The sequence below is a fragment of the Schistocerca cancellata genome, unplaced genomic scaffold (assembly GCF_023864275.1).
Source record: "Schistocerca cancellata isolate TAMUIC-IGC-003103 unplaced genomic scaffold, iqSchCanc2.1 HiC_scaffold_1114, whole genome shotgun sequence".
In the NCBI taxonomy this organism is placed as follows: Eukaryota; Metazoa; Arthropoda; class Insecta; order Orthoptera; family Acrididae; genus Schistocerca; species Schistocerca cancellata.
Genome location: NW_026047113.1, coordinates 4,553,555 through 4,580,001, shown reverse-complemented (window position 1 = coordinate 4,580,001; position 26,447 = coordinate 4,553,555).

Sequence of the window (26,447 nt, the reverse complement as noted above, 5' to 3'; positions counted from 1 at the left end):
GTTCAGGGCCACCTAATGACGATGGATCACTCAAATTGCGTCCCGATTCAATACATCGTCCCCAGCCGACTTGTCTCCATGGGTCTATTGCTGCCTCGGGCACCTTATGGCCGTTCTGCTGTGAGTCTAGATTATCGAATGGGACGAAAAACTGGTAGTGAATTGTAACGTTCAGGGCCACCTAATGACGATGGATCACTCAAATTCCGTCCTCATTCAATACATCGTCCTCCAGCAGACTTGACTTCATGGGTCTATTGCTGCCTCGGGCACCTAATGGCCGTTCTGCTGTGAGTCAAAGATTTTCGAATCGGACGAAAAACTGATACTGAATTGTAACTTTCAGGGCCACCTAATGACGATGGATCACTCAAATTGCGTCCCGATTCAATACATCGTCCTCCAGCAGACTTGTCTCCATGGGTCGATTGCTTCCTCGGGCACCTGATGGCCGTTCTGCTGTGAGTCAAAGATTTTCGAATCGGACGAAAAACTGATAGTGATTTGTAACATTCAGGGCCACCTAATGACGATGGACCACACAAATTGCGTCACGATTCAGTACATCGTCCACTAGCCGACTTGACTCCATGGGACTATTGCTGCCTCGGGCACCTTATGGCCGTTCTGCTGTGAGTCTAGATTATAGAATGGGATGAAAAACTGATAGTGAATTGTAACGTTCAGGGCCACCTAATTACGATGGATCACTCAAATTACGTCCCGATTCAATACATCGTCCTCCAGCCGACTTGACTCAATGGGTCTATTTCTGCCTCGGGCACCTTATGGCCGTTCTGCTGTGAGTCTAGATTATCGAATGGGACGAAAAACTGATTGTGAATTGTAACGTTCAGGGCCACCTAATGACGATGGATCACTCAAATTGCGTCCTCATTCAATACATCGTCCTCCAGCAGACTTGACTTCATGGGTCTATTGCTGCCTCGGGCACCTTATGGCCGTTCTGCTGTGAGTCCGAGATTTTCGAGTCGGACGAAAAACTGATAGTGATTTGTAACATTCAGGGCCACCTAATGACGGTGGACCACACAAATTGCGTCCCGATTCAGTACATCGTCCACTATTGCTGCCTCGGGCACCTTATGGCCGTTCCGCTGTGAGTCTAGATTATAGAATGGGACAAAAAACTGATAGTGAATTGTAACGTTCAGGGCCTCCTAATGACGATGGATCACTCAAATTGCGTCCCGATTCAATACACCGTCCTCCAGCCGACTTGACTCAATGGGTCTATTGCTGCATCGGGCACCTTATGGCCGTTCTGCTGTGAGTCTAGATTATCGAATGGGACGAAAAACTGATAGTGAATTGTAACTTTCAGGGCCACCTAATGACGATGGATCACTCAAATTGTGTCCCGATTCAATACATCGTCCTCCAGCAGACCTGTCTACATGGTTCGATTGCTGCCTCGGGCACCTCATGGCCGTTCTGCTGTGAGTCAAAGATTTTCGAATCGGACGAAAAACTGATAGTGATTTGTAACATTCAGGGCCACCTAATGACGATGGACCACACAAATTGCGTTTCGATTCAGTACATAGTCCACTAGCCGACTTGACGCCATGGGACTATTGCTGCCTCGGCCACCTTGTGGCCGTTCTGCTGTGAGTCTAGATTATAGAATGGGATGAAAAACTGATAGTGAATTGTAACGTTCAGGGCCACCTAATGACGATGGATCACTCAAATTGCGTCCCGATTCAATACATCGTCCTCCAGCAGACTTGTCTCCATGGGTCTATTGCTGCCTCGGGCACCTAATGGCCGTTCTGCTGTGAGTCAAAGATTTTCGAATCGGACGAAAAACTGATAGTGAATTGTAACTTTCAGGGCCACCTAATGACGATGGATCACTCAAATTGCGTCCCGATTCAATACATCGTCCTCCAGCAGACCTGTCTCCATGGGTCGATTGCTGCCTCGGGCACCTCATGGCCGTTCTGCTGTGAGTCAAAGATTTTCGAATCGGACGAAAAACTGATAGTGAATTGTAACTTTCAGGGCCACCTAATGACGATGGATCACTCAAATTGCGTCCCGATTCAATACATCGTCCTCCAGCAGACTTGTCTCCATGGGTCGATTGCTGCCTCGGACACCTTATGGCCGTTCTGCTGTGAGTCAAAGATTTTCGAATCGGACGAAAAACTGATAGTGATTTGTAACAATCAGGGCCACCTAATGACGATGGACCACATAAATTGCGTCCCGATTCAGTACATCGTCCAGTAGCCGACTTGACTCCATGGGACTATTGCTGCCTCGGGCACCTTATGGCCGTTCTGCTGTGAGTCTATATTATAGAATGGGATGAAAAACTGATAGTGAATTGTAACGTTCAGGGCCACCTAATGACGATGGATCACTCAAATTGCGTCCCGATTCAATACATCGTCCTCCAGCAGACTTGTCCCATGGGTCTATTGCTGCCTCGGGCACCTTATGGCAGGCCTACTGTGACTCAAAGATTTTCGAATCGGACGATAAACTGATAGTGAATTGTAACGTTCAGGGCCTCCTAATGACGATGGAACACTCAAATTGCGTCCCGATTCAATACATCGTCCTCCAGCAGACATGACTCCATGCGTCTATTGCTGCCTCGGGCACCTTATGGCCGTTCTGCTGTGAGTCAAAGATTTTCGAATCGGACGAAAAACTGATAGTGAATTGTAACGTTCAGGGCCACCTAATGACGATGGATCACTCAAATTGCGTCCCGATTCAATACATCGTCCTCCAGCCGACTTGACTCCATGGGTCTATTGCTGCCTCGGGCACCTTATGGCCGTTCTGCTGTGAGTCTAGATTATCGAATAGGACAAAAAACTGATAGTGAATTGTAACGTTCAGGGCCTCCTAATGACGATGGATCACTCAAATTGCGTCCCGATTCAATACACCGTCCTCCAGCCGACTTGACTCCATGGGTCTATTGCTGCCTCGGGCACCTTATGGCCGTTCTGCTGTGAGTCAAAGATTTTCGAATCGGACGAAAAACTGATAGTAAATTGGAACGTTCAGGGCCTCCTAATGACGATGGAACACTCAAATTGCGTCCCGATTCAATACATCGTCCTCCAGCGGACTTGTCTCCATTGGTCTATTGCTGCCTCGGGCACCTAATGGCCGTTCTGCTGTGAGTCAAAGACTTTCGAATCGGACGAAAAACTGATAGTGAATTGTAACATTCAGGGCCACCTAATGACGATGGACCACGCAAATTGCGTCCCGATTCAATACATCGTCCTCCAGCCGAGTTGACTCCATGGGTCTATTGTTGCCTCGGGCACCTTATGGCCGTTCTGCTGTGAATCTAGATTATCGAATGGGACGAAAAACTGGTAGTGAATTGTAGCGTTCAGGGGCACCTAATGACGATGGATCACTCAAATTGCGTCCCGATTCAATACATCGTCCTCCAGCCGACTTGTCTCCATGGGTCTATTGCTGCCTCGGGCACCTTGTGGCCGTTCTGCTGTGAGTCTAGATTATCGAATGGGACGAAAAACTGATAGTGAATTGTAACTTTGAGGGCCACCTAATGACGATGGATCACTCAAATTGCGTCCCGATTCAATACATCGTCCTCCAGCAGACTTGTCTCCATGTGTCGATTGCTGCCTCGGGCACCTTATGGCCGTTCTGCTGTGAGTCATAGATTTTCGAATCGGACGAAAAACCTGATAGTGATTTGTAACATTCAGTGCCACCTAATGACGATGGACCACACAAATTGCGTCCCGATTCAGTACATCGTCCACTAGCCGACTTGACTCCATGGGACTATTGCTGCCTGGGGCACCTTATGGCCGTTCTGCTGTGAGTCTAGATTATAGAATGGGATGAAAAACTGATAGTGAATTGTAACGTTCAGGGCCACCTAATGACGATGGACCACACAAATTGCGTCCCGATTCAGTACATCGTCCTCCAGCCGACCTGACTCCATGGGTCTATTACTGCCTCGGGCACCTTACGGCCGTTCGGCTGTGAGTCTAGATTATCGAATGGGACGAAAAACTGATAGTGAATTGTAACGTTGAGGGCCACCTAATGACGATGGATCACTCAAATTGCGTCCTGATTCAATACATCGTCCTCCAGCAGACTAGTCTCCATGGGTCGATTGCTGCCTCGGGCACATAATGGCCGTTCTGCTGTGAGTCTAGATTATCGAATGGGACGAAAAACTGATAGTGAATTGTAACTTTCAGGGCCACCTAATGACGATGGATCACTCAAATTGCGTCCCGATTCAATACATCGTCCTCCAGCAGACTTGTCTCCATGGGTCGATTGCTGCCTCGGGCACCTTATGGCCGTTCTGCTGTGAGTCAAAGATTTTCGAATCGGACGAAAAACCTGATAGTGATTTGTAACGTTCAGTGCCACCTAATGACGATGCACCACACAAATTGCGTCCCGATTCAGTACATCGTCCACTAGCCGACTTGACTCCATGGGACTATTGCTGCCTCGGGCACCTTATGGCCGTTCTGCTGTGAGTCTAGATTATCGAATGGGATGAAAAACTGATAGTGAATTGTAACGTTCAGGGCCACCTAATGACGATGGATCACTCAAATTGTGTCCCGATTCAATACATCGTCCTCCAGCAGACCTGTCTACATGGTTCGATTGCTGCCTCGGGCACCTCATGGCCGTTCTGCTGTGAGTCAAAGATTTTCGAATCGGACGAAAAACTGATAGTGATTTGTAACATTCAGGGCCACCTAATGACGATGGACCACACAAATTGCGTTTCGATTCAGTACATAGTCCACTAGCCGACTTGACGCCATGGGACTATTGCTGCCTCGGCCACCTTGTGGCCGTTCTGCTGTGAGTCTAGATTATAGAATGGGATGAAAAACTGATAGTGAATTGTAACGTTCAGGGCCACCTAATGACGATGGATCACTCAAATTGCGTCCCGATTCAATACATCGTCCTCCAGCAGACTTGTCTCCATGGGTCTATTGCTGCCTCGGGCACCTAATGGCCGTTCTGCTGTGAGTCAAAGATTTTCGAATCGGACGAAAAACTGATAGTGAATTGTAACTTTCAGGGCCACCTAATGACGATGGATCACTCAAATTGCGTCCCGATTCAATACATCGTCCTCCAGCAGACCTGTCTCCATGGGTCGATTGCTGCCTCGGGCACCTCATGGCCGTTCTGCTGTGAATCAAAGATTTTCGAATCGGACGAAAAACTGATAGTGAATTGTAACTTTCAGGGCCACCTAATGACGATGGATCACTCAAATTGCGTCCCGATTCAATACATCGTCCTCCAGCAGACTTGTCTCCATGGGTCGATTGCTGCCTCGGACACCTTATGGCCGTTCTGCTGTGAGTCAAAGATTTTCGAATCGGACGAAAAACTGATAGTGATTTGTAACAATCAGGGCCACCTAATGACGATGGACCACATAAATTGCGTCCCGATTCAGTACATCGTCCAGTAGCCGACTTGACTCCATGGGACTATTGCTGCCTCGGGCACCTTATGGCCGTTCTGCTGTGAGTCTATATTATAGAATGGGATGAAAAACTGATAGTGAATTGTAACGTTCAGGGCCACCTAATGACGATGGATCACTCAAATTGCGTCCCGATTCAATACATCGTCCTCCAGCAGACTTGTCCCATGGGTCTATTGCTGCCTCGGGCACCTTATGGCAGGCCTACTGTGACTCAAAGATTTTCGAATCGGACGATAAACTGATAGTGAATTGTAACGTTCAGGGCCTCCTAATGACGATGGAACACTCAAATTGCGTCCCGATTCAATACATCGTCCTCCAGCAGACATGACTCCATGCGTCTATTGCTGCCTCGGGCACCTTATGGCCGTTCTGCTGTGAGTCAAAGATTTTCGAATCGGACGAAAAACTGATAGTGAATTGTAACGTTCAGGGCCACCTAATGACGATGGATCACTCAAATTGCGTCCCGATTCAATACATCGTCCTCCAGCCGACTTGACTCCATGGGTCTATTGCTGCCTCGGGCACCTTATGGCCGTTCTGCTGTGAGTCTAGATTATCGAATAGGACAAAAAACTGATAGTGAATTGTAACGTTCAGGGCCTCCTAATGACGATGGATCACTCAAATTGCGTCCCGATTCAATACACCGTCCTCCAGCCGACTTGACTCCATGGGTCTATTGCTGCCTCGGGCACCTTATGGCCGTTCTGCTGTGAGTCAAAGATTTTCGAATCGGACGAAAAACTGATAGTAAATTGGAACGTTCAGGGCCTCCTAATGACGATGGAACACTCAAATTGCGTCCCGATTCAATACATCGTCCTCCAGCGGACTTGTCTCCATTGGTCTATTGCTGCCTCGGGCACCTAATGGCCGTTCTGCTGTGAGTCAAAGACTTTCGAATCGGACGAAAAACTGATAGTGAATTGTAACATTCAGGGCCACCTAATGACGATGGACCACGCAAATTGCGTCCCGATTCAATACATCGTCCTCCAGCCGAGTTGACTCCATGGGTCTATTGTTGCCTCGGGCACCTTATGGCCGTTCTGCTGTGAATCTAGATTATCGAATGGGACGAAAAACTGGTAGTGAATTGTAGCGTTCAGGGGCACCTAATGACGATGGATCACTCAAATTGCGTCCCGATTCATTACATCGTCCTCCAGCCGACTTGTCTCCATGGGTCTATTGCTGCCTCGGGCACCTTGTGGCCGTTCTGCTGTGAGTCTAGATTATCGAATGGGACGAAAAACTGATAGTGAATTGTAACTTTGAGGGCCACCTAATGACGATGGATCACTCAAATTGCGTCCCGATTCAATACATCGTCCTCCAGCAGACTTGTCTCCATGTGTCGATTGCTGCCTCGGGCACCTTATGGCCGTTCTGCTGTGAGTCATAGATTTTCGAATCGGACGAAAAACCTGATAGTGATTTGTAACATTCAGTGCCACCTAATGACGATGGACCACACAAATTGCGTCCCGATTCAGTACATCGTCCACTAGCCGACTTGACTCCATGGGACTATTGCTGCCTGGGGCACCTTATGGCCGTTCTGCTGTGAGTCTAGATTATAGAATGGGATGAAAAACTGATAGTGAATTGTAACGTTCAGGGCCACCTAATGACGATGGACCACACAAATTGCGTCCCGATTCAGTACATCGTCCTCCAGCCGACCTGACTCCATGGGTCTATTACTGCCTCGGGCACCTTACGGCCGTTCGGCTGTGAGTCTAGATTATCGAATGGGACGAAAAACTGATAGTGAATTGTAACGTTGAGGGCCACCTAATGACGATGGATCACTCAAATTGCGTCCTGATTCAATACATCGTCCTCCAGCAGACTAGTCTCCATGGGTCGATTGCTGCCTCGGGCACATAATGGCCGTTCTGCTGTGAGTCAAAGATTTTCGAATCGGACGAAAAACTGATAGTAAATTGGAACGTTCAGGGCCTCTTAATGACGATGGAACACTCAAATTGCGTCCCGATTCAATACATCGTCCTCCAGCGGACTTGTCTCCATTGGTCTATTGCTGCCTCGGGCACCTAATGGCCGTTCTGCTGTGAGTCAAAGACTTTCGAATCGAACGAAAAACTGATAGTGAATTGTAACATTCAGGGCCACCTAATGACGATGGACCACGCAAATTGCGTCCCGATTCAATACATCGTCCTCCAGCCGAGTTGACTCCATGGGTCTATTGCTGCCTCGGGCACCTTATGGCCGTTCTGCTGTGAGTCTAGATTATCGAATGGGACGAAAAACTGATAGTGAATTGTAACTTTCAGGGCCACCTAATGACGATGGATCACTCAAATTGCGTCCCGATTCAATACATCGTCCTCCAGCAGACTTGTCTCCATGGGTCGATTGCTGCCTCGGGCACCTTATGGCCGTTCTGCTGTGAGTCAAAGATTTTCGAATCGGACGAAAAACCTGATAGTGATTTGTAACGTTCAGTGCCACCTAATGACGATGCACCACACAAATTGCGTCCCGATTCAGTACATCGTCCACTAGCCGACTTGACTCCATGGGACTATTGCTGCCTCGGGCACCTTATGGCCGTTCTGCTGTGAGTCTAGATTATCGAATGGGATGAAAAACTGATAGTGAATTGTAACGTTCAGGGCCACCTAATGACGATGGATCACTCAAATTGCGTCCCGATTCAATACATCGTCCTCCAGCAGACTTGTCTCCATGGGTCTATTGCTGCCTCGGGCACCTTATGGCAGTAGTGCTGTGACTCAAAGATTTTCGAATCGGACGAAAAACTGATAGTGAATTGTAACGTTCAGGGCCTCCTAATGACGATGGAACACTCAAATTGCGTCCCGATTCAATACATCGTCCTCCAGCAGAATTGTCTCCATGCGTCTATTGCTGCCTCGGGCACCTTATGGCCGTTCTGCTGTGAGTCAAAGATTTTCGAATCGGACGAAAAACTGATAGTGAATTATAACTTTCAGGGCCTCCTAATGACGATGGAACACTCAAATTGCGTCCCGATTCAATACATCGTCCTCCAGCAGACTTGTCTCCATGGGTCTATTGCTGCCTCGGGCACCTAATGGCCGTTCTGCTGTGAGTCAAAGATTTTCGAATCGGACGAAAATCTGATAGTGAATTGTAACGTTCAGGGCCACCTAATGACGATGGATCACTCAAATTGCGTCCCGATTCAATACGTTGTCCTCCAGCAGACTGTCTCCATGGGTCGATTGCTGCTTCGGGCACATTATGGCCGTTCTGCTGTGAGTCAAAGATTTTCGAAACGGACGAAAAACTGATAGTGAATTGTAACATTCAGGGCCACCTAATGACGATGGACCACACAAATTGCGTCCCGATTCAGTACATCGTCCTCCAGCCGACCTGACTCCATGGGTCTATTGCTGCCTCGGGCACCTTACGGCCGTTCGGCTGTGAGTCTAGATTATCGAATGGGACGAAAAACTGATAGTGAATTGTAACGTTGAGGGCCACCTAATGACGATGGAACACTCAAATTGCGTCCTGATTCAATACATCGTCCTCCAGCAGACTAGTCTCCATGGGTCGATTGCTGCCTCGGGCACATAATGGCCGTTCTGCTGTGAGTCAAAGAGTTTTGAATCGGACGAAAAACTGATAGTAAATTGGAACGTTCAGGGCCTCCTAATGACGATGGAACACTCAAATTGCGTCCCGATTCAATACATCGTCCTCCAGCGGACTTGTCTCCATTGGTCTATTGCTGCCTCGGGCACCTAATGGCCGTTCTGCTGTGAGTCAAAGACTTTGGAATCGAACGAAAAACTGATAGTGAATTGTAACATTCAGGGCCACCTAATGACGATGGACCACGCAAATTGCGTCCCGATTCAATACATCGTCCTCCAGCCGAGTTGACTCCATGGGTCTATTGCTGCCTCGGGCACCTTATGGCCGTTCTGCTGTGAGTCTAGATTATCGAATGGGACGAAAAACTGATAGTGAATTGTAACTTTCAGGGCCACCTAATGACGATGGATCACTCAAATTGCGTCCCGATTCAATACATCGTCCTCCAGCAGACTTGTCTCCATGGGTCAATTGCTGCCTCGGGCACCTTATGGCCGTTCTGCTGTGAGTCAAAGATTTTCGAATCGGACGAAAAACCTGATAGTGATTTGTAACATTCAGTGCCACCTAATGACGATGCACCACACAAATTGCGTCCCGATTCAGTACATCGTCCACTAGCCGACTTGCCTCCATGGGACTATTGCTGCCTCGGGCACCTTATGGCCGTTCTGCTGTGAGTCAAAGATTTTCGAATCGGACGAAAATCTGATAGTGAATTGTAACGTTCAGGGCCACCTAATGACGATGGATCACTCAAATTGCGTCCCGATTCAATACATCGTCCTCCAGCAGACTTGTCTCCATGGGTCTATTGCTGCCTCGGGCACCTTATGGCAGTAGTGCTGTGACTCAAAGATTTTCGAATCGGACGAAAAACTGATAGTGAATTGTAACGTTCAAGGCCTCCTAATGACGATGGAACACTCAAATTGCGTCCCGATTCAATACATCGTCCTCCAGCAGACTTGTCTCCATGGGTCTATTGCTGCCTCGGGCACCTTATGGCCGTTCTGCTGTGAGTCAAAGATTTTCGAATCGGACGAAAATCTGATAGTGAATTGTAACGTTCAGGGCCACCTAATGACGATGGATCACTCAAATTGCGTCCCGATTCAATACGTTGTCCTCCAGCAGACTGTCTCCATGGGTCTATTGCAGCCTCGGGCACCTTATGGCCGTTCAGCTGTGAGTCAAAGATTTTCGAATCGGACGAAAAACTGATAGTGAATTGTAACATTCACGGCCACCTAATGACGATTTACCACGCAAATTGCGTCCCGATTCAATACATCGTCCTCCAGCCGAGTTGACTCCATGGGTCTATTGCTGCCTCGGGCACCTTATGGCCGTTCTGCTGTGAATCTAGATTATCGAATGGGACGAAAAACTGATAGTGAATTGTAACGTTCAGGGCCACCTAATGACGATGGATCACTCAAATTGCGTCCCGATTCAATACATCGTCCCCAGCCGACTTGTCTCCATGGGTCTATTGCTGCCTCGGGCACCTTATGGCCGTTCTGTTGTGAGTCTAGATTATCGAATGGGACGAAAAACTGATAGTGAATTGTAACGTTGAGGGCCACCTAATTACGATGGATCACTCAAATTGCGTCCTGAATCAATACATCGTCCTCTAGCAGACTTGTCTCCATGGGTCGATTGCTGCTTCGGGCACATTATGGCCGTTCTGCTGTGAGTCAAAGATTTTCGAATCGGACGAAAAACTGATAGTGATTTGTAACATTCAGGGCCACCTAATGACGATGGACCACACAAATTGCGTCCCGATTCAGTACATCGTCCACTAGCCGACTTGACTCCATGGGACTATTGCTGTCTCGGGCACCATATGGCCGTTCTGCTGTGAGTCTAGATTATAGAATGGGATGAAAAACTGATAGTGAATTGTAACGTTCAGGGCCACCTAATGACGATGGATCACTCAAATTGCGTCCCGATTCAATACATGGTCCTCCAGCAGACTTATCTCCATGGGTCTATTGCTGCCTCGGGCACCTTATGGCAGGCCTGCTGTGACTCAAAGATTTTCGAATCGGACGAAAAACTGATAGTGAATTGTAACGTTCAGGGCCACCTAATGACGATGGATCACTCAAATTGCGTCCCGATTCAATACATCGTCCTCCAGCAGACTTGTCTCCATGGGTCTATTGCTGCCTCGGGCACCTTATGGCCGTTCTGCTGTGAGTCAAAGATTTTCGAATCGGACGAAAAACTGATAGTGAATTGTAACTTTCAGGGCAACCTAATGACGATGGATCACTCAAATTGCGTCCCGATTCAATACATCGTCCTCCAGCCGACTTGTCTCCATGAGTCTATTGCTGCCTCGGGCACCTTATGGCCGTTCTGCTGTGAGTCAAAGATTTTTGAATCGGACGAAAAACTGATAGTAAATTGGAACGTTCAGGGCCTCCTAATGACGATGGAACACTCAAATTGCGTCCCGATTCAATACATCGTCCTCCAGCGGACTTGTCTCCATTGGTCTATTGCTGCCTCTGGCACCTAATGGCCGTTCTGTTGTGAGTCAAAGACTTTCGATTCGGACGAAAAACTGAAAGTGAATTGTAACATTCAGGGCCACCTAATGACGATGGACCACGCAAATTGCGTCCCGATTTAATACATCGTTCTCCAGCCGAGTTGACTCCATGGGTCTATTGCTGCCTCGGGCACCTTATGGCCGTTCTGCTGTGAATCTAGATTATCGAATGGGACGAAAAACTGGTAGTGAATTGTAACGTTCAGGGCCACCTAATGACGATGGATCACTCATATTGCGTCCCGATTAAATACATCGTCCTCCAGCCGACTTCACTCCATGGGTCTATTGCTGCCTCGGGCACCTTATGGCCGTTCTGCTGTGAGTCTAGATTAACGAATGGGACGAAAAACTGATAGTGAATTGTAACTTTCATGGCCACCTAATGACGATGGATCACTCAAATTGCGTCCCGATTCAATACATCGTCCTCCAGCAGACTTGTCTCCATGGGTCGATTGGTGCCTCGGGCACATTATGGCCGTTCTGCTGTGAGTCAAAGATTTTCGAATCGGACGAAAAACTGATAGTGATTTGTAACATTCAGGGCCACCTAATGACGATGGACCACACAAATTGCGTCCCGATTCAGTACATCGTCCACTAGCCGACTTGACTCCATGGGACTATTGCTGTCTCGGGCACGTTATGGCCGTTCTGCTGTGAGTCTAGATTATAGAATGGGATGAAAAACTGATAGTGAATTGTAACGTTCAGGGCCACCTAATGACGATGGATCACTCAATTTGCGTCCCGATTCAATACATCGTCCTCCAGCAGACTTAACTCCATGGGTCTATTGCTGCCTCGGGCACCTTATGGCAGGCCTGCTGTGACTCAAAGATTTTCGAATCGGACGAAAAACTGATAGTGAATTGTAACGTTGAGGGCCTCCTAATGACGATGGAACACTCAAATTGCGTCCCGATTCTATACATCGTCCTCCAGCAGACTTGTCTCCATGCGTCTATTGCTGTCTCGGGCACCTTATGGCCGTACTGCTGTGAGTCAAAGATTTTCGAATCGGACGAAAAACTGATAGTGAATTGTAATTTCAGGGCCTCCTAATGACGATGGAACACTCAAATTGCGTCCCGATTCAATACATCGTCCTCCAGCAGACTTGTCTCCATGGGTCTATTGCTGCCTCGGGCACCTTATGGCCGTTCTGCTGTGAGTCAAAGATTTTCGAATCGGACGAAAAACAGATAGTGAATTGTAACGTTCAGGGCCACCTAATGACGATGGATCACTCAAATTGCTTCCCGATACAATACATCGTCCTCCGGCCGACATGTCTCCATGGGTCTATTGCTGCCTTGGCACCTAATGGCCGTTCTGCTGTGAGTCAAAGATTTTCGAATCGGACGAAAAACTGATAGTGAATTATAACATTCAGGGCCACCTAATGACGATGGACCACGCAAATTAAGTCCCGATTCAATACATCGTCCTCCAGCCGAGTTGACTCCATGGGTCTATTGCTGCCTCGGGCACCTTATGGCCGTTCTGCTGTGAATCTAGATTATCGAATGGGACGGAAAACTGATAGTGAATTGTAACGTTCAGGGCCACCTAATGACGATGGAACACTCAAATTGCGTCCTGATTCAATACATCGTCCTCCGGCCGACATGTCTCCATGGGTCTATTGCTGCCTTGGCACCTAATGGCCGTTCTGCTGTGAGTCAAAGATTTTCGAATCGGACGAAAAACTGATAGTGATTTGTAACATTCAGGGCCACCTAATGACGATGGACCACACAAATTGCGTCCCGATTCAGTACATCGTCCACTAGCCGACTTGACTCCATGGGACTATTGCTGTCTCGGGCACCTTATGGCCGTTCTGCTGTGAGTCTAGATTTTAGAATGGGATGAAAAACTGATAGTGAATTGCAACGTTCAGGGCCACCTAATGACGATGGATCACTCAAATTGCGTCCCGATTCAATACATCGTCCTCCAGCAGACTTATCTCCATGGGTCTATTGCTGCCTCGGGCACCTTATGGCAGGCCTGCTGTGACTCAAAGATTTTCGAATCGGACGAAAAACTGATAGTGAATTGTAACGTTCAGGGCCTCCTAATGACGATGGAACACTCAAATTGCGTCCCGATTCAATACATCGTCCTCCAGCAGACTTGTCTCCATGGGTCTATTGCTGCCTCGGGCACCTTATGGCCGTTCTGCTGTGAGTCAAAGATTTTCGAATCGGACGAAAAACTGATAGTGAATTGTAACATTCAGGGCCACCTAATGACGATGGACCACACAAATTGCGTCCCGATTAAGTACATCGTCCTCCAGCCGACCTGACTCCATGGGTCTATTGCTGCCTCAGGCACCTTTTGCCCGTTCTGCTGTGAGTCTACATTATCGAATGGGACGAAAAACTGATAGTGAATTGTAACGTTCAGGGCCACCTAATGACGATGGATCACTCAAATTGCGTCCCGATTCAATATATCGTCCTCCAGCAGACTTGTTTCCATGGGTCTATTGTTGCCTCGGGCACCTTATGGCAGGCCTGCTGTGACTCAAAGATTTTCGAATCGGACGAAAAACTGATAGTGAATTGTAACGTTCAGGGCCCCCTAATGACGATGGAACACTCAAATTGCGTCCCGATTCAATACATCGTCCTCCAGCGGACTTGTCTCCATTGGTCTATTGCTGCCTCGGGCACCTAATGGCCGTTCTGCTGTGAGTCAAAGACTTTTGAATCGGACGAAAAACTGATAGTGAATTGTAACATTCAGGGCCACCTAATGACGATGGATCACTCAAATTGCGTCCCGATTCAATACACCGTCCTCCAGCAGACTTGACTCCATGGGTCTATTGCTGCCTCGGGCACCTTATGGCCGTTCTGCTGTGAATCTAGATTATCGAATGGGACGAAAAACTGGTAGTGAATTGTAACGTTGAGGGCCACCTAATGACGATGGATCACTCAAATTGCGTCCCGATTCAATACATCGTCCTCCAGCCGACTTGTCTCCATGGGTCTATTGCTGCCTCAGGCACCTTATGGCCGTTCTGCTGTGAGTCTAGATTATCGAATGGGACGAAAAACTGATAGTGAATTGTAACTTTCAGGGCCACCTAATGACGATGGATCACTCAAATTGCGTCCCGATTCAATACATCGTCCTCCAGCAGACTTGCCTCCATGGGTCGATTGCTGCCTCGGGCACCTTATGGCCGGTCTGCTGTGAGTCAAAGATTTTCGAATCGGACGAAAAACCTGATAGTGATTTGTAACATTCAGTGCCACCTAATGACGATGGACCACACAAATTGCGTCCCGATTCAGTACATCGTCCACTAGCCGACTTGACTCCATTTGACTATTGCTGCCTCGGGCACCTTATGGCCGTTCTGCTGTGAGTCTAGATTATCGAATGGGATGAAAAACTGATAGTGAATTGTAACGTTCAGGGCCACCTAATGACGATGGATCACTCAAATTGCGTCCCGATTCAATACATCGTCCTCCAGCAGACTTGTCTCCATGGGTCTATTGCTGCCTCGGGCACCTTATGGCAGTAGTGCTGTGACTCAAAGATTTTCGAATCGGACGAAAAACTGATAGTGAATTGTAACGTTCAGGGCCTCTTAATGACGATGGAACACTCAAATTGCGTCCCGATTCAATACATCGTCCTCCAGCAGACTTGTCTCCATGCGTCTATTGCTGCCTCGGGCACCTTATGGCCGTTCTGCTGTGAGTCAAAGATTTTCGAATCGGACGAAAAACTGATAGTGAATTGTAACTTTCAGGGCCTCCTAAAGACGATGGAACACTCAAATTGCGTCCCGATTCAATACATCGTCCTCCAGCAGACTTGTCTCCACGGGTCTATTGCTGCCTCGGGCACCTTATGGCCGTTCTGCTGTGAGTCAAAGATTTTCGAATCGGACGAAAAACTGATAGTGAATTGTAACGTTCAGGGCCACCTAATGACGATGGATCACTCAAATTGCGTCCCGATTCAATACATCGTCCTCCAGCCGAAATGTCTCCATGGGTCTATTGCTGCCTTGGCACCTAATGGCCGTTCTGCTGTGAGTCAAAGATTTTCGAATCGGACGAAAAACTGATAGTGAATTGTAACGTTCAGGGCCACCTAATGACGATGGATCACTCAAATTGCGTCCCGCTTCAATACATTGTCCTCCAGCAGACTGTCTCCATGGGTCTATTGCAGCCTCGGGCACCTTATGGCCGTTCAGCTGTGACTCAAAGATTTTCGAATCGGACGAAAAACTGATAGTGAATTGTAACGTTCAGGGCCTCCTAATGACGATGGATCACTCAAATTGCGTCCCGATTCAATACATCGTCCTCCAGCAGACTTGTCTCCATGGGTCTATTGCTGCCTCGGGCACCTTATGGCCGTTCTGATGTGAGTCTAGATTATTGAATGGGACGAAAAACTGATAGTGAATTGTAACGTTCAGGGCCACCTAATGACGATGGATCACTCAAATTGCGTCGCGATTCAATACATCGTCCTCCAGCCGATCACTCAAATTGCTTCCCGATTCAATACATCGTCCTCCAGCCGAGTTGACTCCATGGGTCTATTGCTGCCTCGGGCACCTTATGGCCGTTCTGCTGTGAATCTAGATTATCGAATGGGAGGAAAAACTGGTTGTGAATTGTAACGTTCAGGGCCACCTAATGACGATGGATCACTCAAATTGCGTCCCGATTCAATACATCGTCCTCCAGCCGACTTGTCTCCATGGGTCTATTGCTGCCTCGGGCACCTTATGGCCGTTCTGCTGTGAGTCTAGATTATCGAATGGGACGAAAAACCGGGCCACCTAATGACGATGGATCACTCAAATTGCGTCCCGATTCAATACATCGTCCTCCAGCACATTTGTCTCCATGGGTCGATTGCTGCCTCGGGCACCTTATGGCCGTTCTGCTGTGAGACAAAGTTATCGAATCGGACGAAAAACCTGATAGTGATTTGTAACATTCAGTGCCACCTAATGACGATGGACAACACAAATTGCGTCCCGATTCAGTACATCGTCCACTAGGCGACTTGACTCCATGGGACTATTGCTGCCTCGGGCACCTTATGGCCGTTCTGCTGTGAGTCTAGATTATCGAATGGGATGAAAAACTGATAGTGAATTGTAACGTTCAGGGCCACCTAATGACGATGGATCACTCAAATTGCGTCCCGATTCAATACATCGTCCTCCAGCAGACTTGTCTCCATGGGTCTATTGCTGCCTCGGGCACCTTATGGCCGTTCTGCTGTGAGTCAAAGATTTTCGATTCGGACGAAAAACTGATAGTGAATTGTAACTTTCAGGGCCACCTAATGACGATGGATCACTCAAATTGCGTCCCGATTCAATACATCGTCCACCAGCCGACTTGTCTCCATGGGTCTATTGTTGCCTCGGGCACCTTATGGCCGTTCTGCTGTGAGTCTAGATTATCGAATGGGACGAATAACTGATAGTGAATTGTAACGTTCAGGGCCTCCTAATGACGATGGATCACTCAAATTGCGTCCCGATTCAATACATCGTCTTCCAGCGGACTTGTCTCCATGGGTCGATTGCTGCCTCGCGCACCTAATGGCCGTTCTGCTGTGAGTCAAAGATTTTCGAATCGGACGAAAAACTGATAGTGATTTGTAACATTCAGGGCCACCTAATGACGATGGACCACGCTAATTGCGTCCCGATTCAATACATCGTCCTCCAGCCGAGTTGACTCCATGGGTCTATTGCTGCCTCGGGCACCTTATGGCCGTTCTGCTGTGAATCTAGATTATCTAATGGGACGAAAAACTGATAGTGAATTGTAACGTTCAGGGCCACCTAATGACGATGGATCACTCAAATTGCGTCCCGATTCAATACATCGTCCCCAGCCGACTTGTCTCCATGGGTCTATTGCTGCCTCGGGCACCTTATGGCCGTTCTGCTGTGAGTCAAAGATTTTCGAATCGGACGAAGAACTGATAGTGAATTGTAACTTTCAGGGCCACCTAATGACGATGGATCACTCAAATTGCGTCCCGATTCAATACATCGTCCTCCAGCAGACTTGTCTCCATGCGTCTATTGCTGCCTCGGGCACCTTATGGCAGGCCTGCTGTGACTCAAAGATTTTCGTATCGGACGAAAAACTGATAGTGAATTGTTACGTTCAGGGCCTCCTAATGACGATGGAACACTCAAATTGCGTCCCGATTCAATACATCGTCCTCCAGCAGACTTGTCTCCATGCGTCTATTGCTGCCTCGGGCACCTCATGGCCGTTCTGCTTTGAGTCAAAGATTTTCGAATCGGACGAAAAACTGATAGTGAATTGTAACGTTCAGGGCCACCTAATGACGATGGATCACTCAAATTGCGTCCCGATTCAATACATCGTCCTCCAGCCGACTTGACTCCATGGGTCTATTGCTGCCTCGGGCACCTTATGGCCGTTCTGCTGTGAGTCTAGATTATCGAATGGGACAAAAAACTGATAGTGAATTGTAACGTTCAGGGCCTCCTAATGACGATGGATCACTCAAATTGCGTCCCGATTCAATACATCGTCCTCCAGCCGACTTGACTCCATGGGTCTATTGCTGCCTCGGGCACCTTATGGCCGTTCTGCTGTGAGTCTAGATTATAGAATGGGATGAAAAACTGATAGTGAATTGTAACGTTCAGGGCCACCTAATGACGATGGATCACTCAAATTGCGTCCCGATTCATTACATCGTCCTCCAGCAGACTTGTCTCCATGGGTCTATTGCTGCCTCGGGCACCTTATGGCCGTTCTGCTGTGAGTCAAAGATTTTCTAATCGGACGAAAAACTGATAGTGAATTGTAACATTCAGGGCAACCTAATGACGATGGACCACACAAATTGCGTCCCGATTCAGTACATCGGCCTCCAGCCGACCTGACTCCATGGGTCTATTGGTGCCTCAGGCACCTTATGGCCGTTCTGCTGTGAGTCTAGATTATCGAATGGGACGAAAAACTGATAGTGAATTGTATCGTTCAGGGTCACCTAATGACGATGGATCACACAAATTGTGTCCCGATTCAATATATCGTCCTCCAGCAGACTTGTTTCCATGGGTCTATTGTTGCCTCGGGCACCTTATGGCCGTTCTGCTGTGAGTCAAAGAGTTTCGAATCGGACGAAAAACTGATAGTAAATTGGAACGTTCAGGGCCTCCTAATGACGATGGAACACTCAAATTGCGTCCCGATTCAATACATCGTCCTCCAGCGGACTTGTTTCCATTGGTCTATTGCTGCCTCGGGCACCTAATGGCCGTTCTGCTGTGAGTCAAAGACTTTCGAATCGGACGAAAAACTGATAGTGAATTGTAACATTCAGGGCCACCTAATGACGATGGACCACGCAAATTGCGTCCCGATTCAATACATCGTCCACCAGCCGACTTGTCTCCATGGGTCTATTGCTGCCTCAGGCACCTTATGGCCGTTCTGCTGTGAGTCTAGATTATCGAATGGGACGAAAAACTGATAGTGAATTGTATCGTTCAGGGCATCCTAATGAAGATGGATCACTCAAATTGCGTCCCGATTCAATACATCGTCCTCCAGCAGACTTGTCTCCATGGGTCGATTGCTGCCTCGGGCACCTAATGGCCGTTCTGCAGTGAGTCAAAGATTTTCGAATCGGACGAAAAACTGATAGTGAATTGTAACATTCAGGGCCACCTAATGACGATGGACCACGCAAATTGCGTCCCGATTCAATACATCGTCCTCCAGCCGAGTTGACTCCATGGGTCTATTGCTGCCTCGGGCACCTTATGGCCGTTCTGCTGTGAATCTAGATTATCGAATGGGACGAAAAACTGATAGTGAATTGTAACGTTCAGGGCCACCTAATGACGATGGATCACTCAAATTGCGTCCCGATTCAATACATCGTCCCCAGCCGACTTGTCTCCATGGGTCTATTCCTGCCTCGGGCACCTTATAGCCGTTCTGCTGTGAGTCTAGATTATCGAATGGGACAAAAAACTGATAGTGAATTGTAACGTTCAGGGCCTCCTAATGACGATGGATCACTCAAATTGCGTCCCGATTCAATACATCGTCCTCCAGCCGACTTGACTCCATGGGTCTATTGCTGCCTCGGGCACCTTATGGCCGTTCTGCTGTGAGTCTAGATTATAGAATGGGATGAAAAACTGATAGTGAATTGTAACGTTCAGGGCCACCTAATGACGATGGATCACTCAAATTGCGTCCCGATTCAATACATCGTCCTCCAGCAGACTTGTCTCCATGCGTCTATTGCTGCCTCGGGCACCTTATGGCAGGCCTGCTGTGACTCAAAGATTTTCGTATCGGACGAAAAACTGATAGTGAATTGTTACGTTCAGGGCCTCCTAATGACGATGGAACACTCAAATTGCGTCCCGATTCAATACATCGTCCTCCAGCAGACTTGTCTCCATGCGTCTATTGCTGCCTCGGGCACCTCATGGCCGTTCTGCTTTGAGTCAAAGATTTTCGAATCGGACGAAAAACTGATAGTGAATTGTAACGTTCAGGGCCACCTAATGACGATGGATCACTCAAATTGCGTCCCGATTCAATACATCGTCCTCCAGCCGACTTGACTCCATGGGTCTATTGCTGCCTCGGGCACCTTATGGCCGTTCTGCTGTGAGTCTAGATTATCGAATGGGACAAAAAACTGATAGTGAATTGTAACGTTCAGGGCCTCCTAATGACGATGGATCACTCAAATTGCGTCCCGATTCAATACATCGTCCTCCAGCCGACTTGACTCCATGGGTCTATTGCTGCCTCGGGCACCTTATGGCCGTTCTGCTGTGAGTCTAGATTATAGAATGGGATGAAAAACTGATAGTGAATTGTAACGTTCAGGGCCACCTAATGACGATGGATCACTCAAATTGCGTCCCGATTCATTACATCGTCCTCCAGCAGACTTGTCTCCATGGGTCTATTGCTGCCTCGGGCACCTTATGGCCGTTCTGCTGTGAGTCAAAGATTTTCTAATCGGACGAAAAACTGATAGTGAATTGTAACATTCAGGGCAACCTAATGACGATGGACCACACAAATTGCGTCCCGATTCAGTACATCGGCCTCCAGCCGACCTGACTCCATGGGTCTATTGGTGCCTCAGGCACCTTATGGCCGTTCTGCTGTGAGTCTAGATTATCGAATGGGACGAAAAACTGATAGTGAATTGTATCGTTCAGGGTCACCTAATGACGATGGATCACACAAATTGTGTCCCGATTCAATATATCGTCCTCCAGCAGACTTGTTTCCATGGGTCTATTGTTGCCTCGGGCACCTTATGGCCGTTCTGCTGTGAGTCAAAGAGTTTCGAATCGGACGAAAAACTGATAGTAAATTGGAACGTTCAGGGCCTCCTAATGACGATGGAACACTCAAATTGCGTCCCGATTCAATACATCGTCCTCCAGCGGACTTGTTTCCATTGGTCTATTGCTGCCTCGGGCACCTTATGGCCGTTCTGCTGTGAGTCAAAGACTTTCGAATCGGACGAAAAACTGATAGTGAATTGTAACATTCAGGGCCACCTAATGACGATGGACCACGCAAATTGCGTCCCGATTCAATACATCGTCCACCAGCCGACTTGTCTCCATGGGTCTATTGCTGCCTCAGGCACCTTATGGCCGTTCTGCTGTGAGTCTAGATTATCGAATGGGACGAAAAACTGATAGTGAATTGTATCGTTCAGGGCCTCCTAATGAAGATGGATCACTCAAATTGCGTCCCGATTCAATACATCGTCCTCCAGCAGACTTGTCTCCATGGGTCGATTGCTGCCTCGGGCACCTAATGGCCGTTCTGCAGTGAGTCAAAGATTTTCGAATCGGACGAAAAACTGATAGTGAATTGTAACATTCAGGGCCACCTAATGACGATGGACCACGCAAATTGCGTCCCGATTCAATACATCGTCCTCCAGCCGAGTTGACTCCATGGGTCTATTGCTGCCTCGGGCACCTTATGGCCGTTCTGCTGTGAATCTAGATTATCGAATGGGACGAAAAACTGATAGTGAATTGTAACGTTCAGGGCCACCTAATGACGATGGATCACTCAAATTGCGTCCCGATTCAATACATCGTCCCCAGCCGACTTGTCTCCATGGGTCTATTCCTGCCTCGGGCACCTTATAGCCGTTCTGCTGTGAGTCTAGATTATCGAATGGGACAAAAAACTGATAGTGAATTGTAACGTTCAGGGCCTCCTAATGACGATGGATCACTCAAATTGCGTCCCGATTCAATACATCGTCCTCCAGCCGACTTGACTCCATGGGTCTATTGCTGCCTCGGGCACCTTATGGCCGTTCTGCTGTGAGTCTAGATTATAGAATGGGATGAAAAACTGATAGTGAATTGTAACGTTCAGGGCCACCTAATGACGATGGATCACTCAAATTGCGTCCCGATTCATTACATCGTCCTCCAGCAGACTTGTCTCCATGGGTCTATTGCTGCCTCGGGCACCTTATGGCCGTTCTGCTGTGAGTCAAAGATTTTCGAATCGGACGAAAAACTGATAGTGAATTGTAACATTCAGGGCCACCTAATGACGATGGACCACACAAATTGCGTCCCGATTCAGTACATCGGCCTCCAGCCGACCTGACTCCATGGGTCTATTGGTGCCTCAGGCACCTTATGGCCGTTCTGCTGTGAGTCTAGATTATCGAATGGGACGAAAAACTGATAGTGAATTGTAACGTTCAGGGTCACCTAATGACGATGGATCACTCAAATTGCGTCCCGATTCAATATATCGTCCTCCAGCAGACTTGTTTCCATGGGTCTATTGTTGCCTCGGGCACCTTATGGCCGTTCTGCTGTGAGTCAAAGATTTTCGAATCGGACGAAAAACTGATAGTAAATTGGAACGTTCAGGGCCTCCTAATGACGATGGAACACTCAAATTGCGTCCCGATTCAATACATCGTCCTCCAGCGGACTTGTTTCCATTGGTCTATTGCTGCCTCGGGCACCTAATGGCCGTTCTGCTGTGAGTCAAAGACTTTCGAATCGGACGAAAAACTGATAGTGAATTGTAACATTCAGGGCCATCCAATGACGATGGACCACGCAAATTGCGTCCCGATTCAATACATCGTCCTCCAGCCGACTTGTCTCCATGGGTCTATTGCTGCCTCGGGCACCTTATGGCCGTTCTGCTGTGAGTCTAGATTATCGAATGGGACGAAAAACTGATAGTGAATTGTAACTTTCAGGGCCACCTAATGACGATGGATCACTCAAATTGCGTCCCGATTCAATACATCGTCCTCCAGCAGACTTGTCTCCATGGGTCGATTGCTGCCTCGGGCACCTTATGGCCGTTCTGCTGTGAGTCAAAGATTTTCGAATCGGACGAAAAACCTGATAGTGATTTGTAACATTCAGTGCCACCTAATGACGATGGACCACACAAATTGCGTCCCGATTCAGTACATCGTCTACTAGCCGACTTGACTCCATGGGTCTATTGCTGCCTCGGGCACCTTATGGCCGTTCTGCTGTGAGTCAAAGATTTTCGAATCGGACGAAAAACTGATAGTGAATTGTAACATTCTGGGTCACCTAATGACGATGGACCACACAAATTGCGTCCCGATTCAGTACATCGTCCTCCAGCCGACCTGACTCCATGGGACTATTGCTGCCTCGGTCACCTTATGGCCGTTCTGCTGTGAGTCTAGATTATCGAATGGGACGAAAAACTGATAGTGAATTGTAACGTTCAGGGCCACTCAATGACGATGGATCCCTCAAATTGCGTCCCGATTCAATACATCGTCCTCCAGCAGACTTGTCTCCATGGGTCTATTGCTGCCTCGGGCACCTTACGGCCGTTCTGCTGTGAGTCAAAGATTTTCGAATCGGACGAAAAACTGATAGTGAATTGTAACTTTCAGGGCCACCTAATGACGATGGATCACTCAAATTGCGTCCCGATTCAATACATCGTCCACCAGCCGACTTGTCTCCATGGGTCTATTGCTGCCTCGGGCACCTAATGGCCGTTCTGCTGTGAGTCAAAGATTTTCGAATCGGACGAAAAACTGATAGTGAATTTTAACATTCAGGGCCACCTAATGACGATGGACCACGCAAATTGCGTCCCGATTCAATACATCGTCCTCCAGCCGTGTTGACTCCATGGGTCTATTGCTGCCTCGGGCACCTTATGGCCGTTCTGCTGTGAGTCAAAGATTTTCGAATCGGACGAAAAACTGATAGTGAATTGTAACGTTCAGGGCCACCTAATGACGATGGATCACTCAAATTGCGTCCCGATTCAATACATCGTCCTTCAGCCGACTTGACTCCATGGGTCTATTGCTGCCTCGGGCACCTTATGGCCGTTCTGCTGTGAGTCTAGATTATCGAATGGGACGAAAAACTGATAGTGAATTGTAACGTTCAGGGCCTCCTAATGACGATGGATCACTCAAATTGCGTCCCGATTCAATACATCGTCCTCCAGCAGACTTGTCTCCATGTGTCTATTGCTGCCTCGGGCACCTTATGGCAGGCCTGCTGTGACTCAAAGATTTTCGAATCGGACGAAAAACTGATAGTGAATTGTAACGTTCAGGGCCTCCTAATGACGATGAAACACTCAAATTGCGTCCTGATTCAATACATCGTCCTCCAGCAGACTTGTCTCCATTGGTCTATTGCTGCCTCGGGCACCTTATGGCCGTTCTGCTTTGAGTCAAAGATTTTCGAATCGGACGAAAAACTGATAGTGAATTGTAACGTTCAGGGCCACCTAATGACAATGGATCACTCAAATTGCGTCCCGATTCAATACATCGTACTCCAGCCGACTTGACTCCATGGGTCTATTGCTGCCTCGGGCACCTTATGGCCGTTCTGCTGTGAGTCTAGATTATTGAATGGGACAAAAAACTGATAGTGAATTGTAACGTTCAGGGCCTCCTAATGACGATGGATCACTCAAATTGCGTCCCGATTCAATACATCGTCCTCCAGCAGACTTGTCTCCATTGGCCTATTGCTGCCTCGGGCACCTTATGGCCGTTCTGCTGTGAGTCTAGATTATCGAATGGGACGAAAAACTGATAGTGAATTGTAACGTTCAGGGCCACCTAATGACGATGGATCTCTCAAATTGCGTCCCGATTCAATACATCGTCCTCCAGCCGACTTAACTCCATGGGTCTATTGCTGCCTCGGGCACCTTATGGCCGTTCTGCTGTGAGTCTAGATTATCGAATGGGACGAAAAACTGATATTGAATTGTAACTTTCAGGGCCTCCTAATGACGATGGATCACTCAAATTGCGTCCCGATTCAATACATCGTCCTCCAGCCGACTTGACTCCATGGGTCTATTGCTGCCTCGGGCACCTTATGGCCGTTCTGCTGTGAGTCTAGATTATAGAATGGGATGAAAAACTGATAGTGAATTGTAACGTTCAGGGCCACCTAATGACGATGGATCACTCAAATTGCGTCCCGATTCATTATATCGTCCTCCAGCAGACTTGTCTCCATGGGTCTATTGCTGCCTCGGGCACCTTATGGCCGTTCTGCTGTGAGTCAAAGATTTTCGAATCGGACGAAAAACTGATAGTGAATTGTAACATTCAGGGCAACCTAATGACGATGGACCACACAAATTGCGTCCCGATTCAGTACATCGGCCTCCAGCCGACCTGACTCCATGGGTCTATTGGTGCCTCAGGCACCTTATGGCCGTTCTGCTGTGAGTCTAGATTATCGAATGGGACGAAAAACTGATAGTGAATTGTATCGTTCAGGGTCACCTAATGACGATGGATCACTCAAATTGTGTCCCGATTCAATATATCGTCCTCCAGCAGACTTGTTTCCATGGGTCTATTGTTGCCTCGGGCACCTTATGGCCGTTCTGCTGTGAGTCAAAGAGTTTCGAATCGGAAGAAAAACTGATAGTAAATTGGAACGTTCAGGGCCTCCTAATGACGATGGAACACTCAAATTGCGTCCCGATTCAATACATCGTTTTCCAGCGGACTTGTTTCCATTGGTCTATTGCTGCCTCGGGCACCTAATGGCCGTTCTGCTGTGAGTCAAAGACTTTCGAATCGGACGAAAAACTGATAGTGAATTGTAACATTCAGGGCCACCTAATGACGATGGACCACGCAAATTGCGGCCCGATTCAATACATCGTCCACCAGCCGACTTGTCTCCATGGGTCTATTGCTGCCTCAGGCACCTTATGGCCGTTCTGCTGTGAGTCTAGATTATCGAATGGGACGAAAAACTGATAGTGAATTGTATCGTTCAGGGCCTCCTAATGACGATGGATCACTCAAATTGCGTCCCGATTCAATACATCGTCCTCCAGCAGACTTGTCTCCATGGGTCGATTGCTGCCTCGGGCACCTAATGGCCGTTCTGCAGTGAGTCAAAGATTTTCGAATCGGACGAAAAACTGATAGTGAATTGTAACATTCAGGGCCACCTAATGACGATGGACCACGCAAATTGCGTCCCGATTCAATACATCGTCCTCCAGCCGAGTTGACTCCATGGGTCTATTGCTGCCTCGGGCACCTTATGGCCGTTCTGCTGTGCATCTAGATTATCGAATGGGACGAAAAACTGATAGTGAATTGTAACGTTCAGGGCCACCTAAT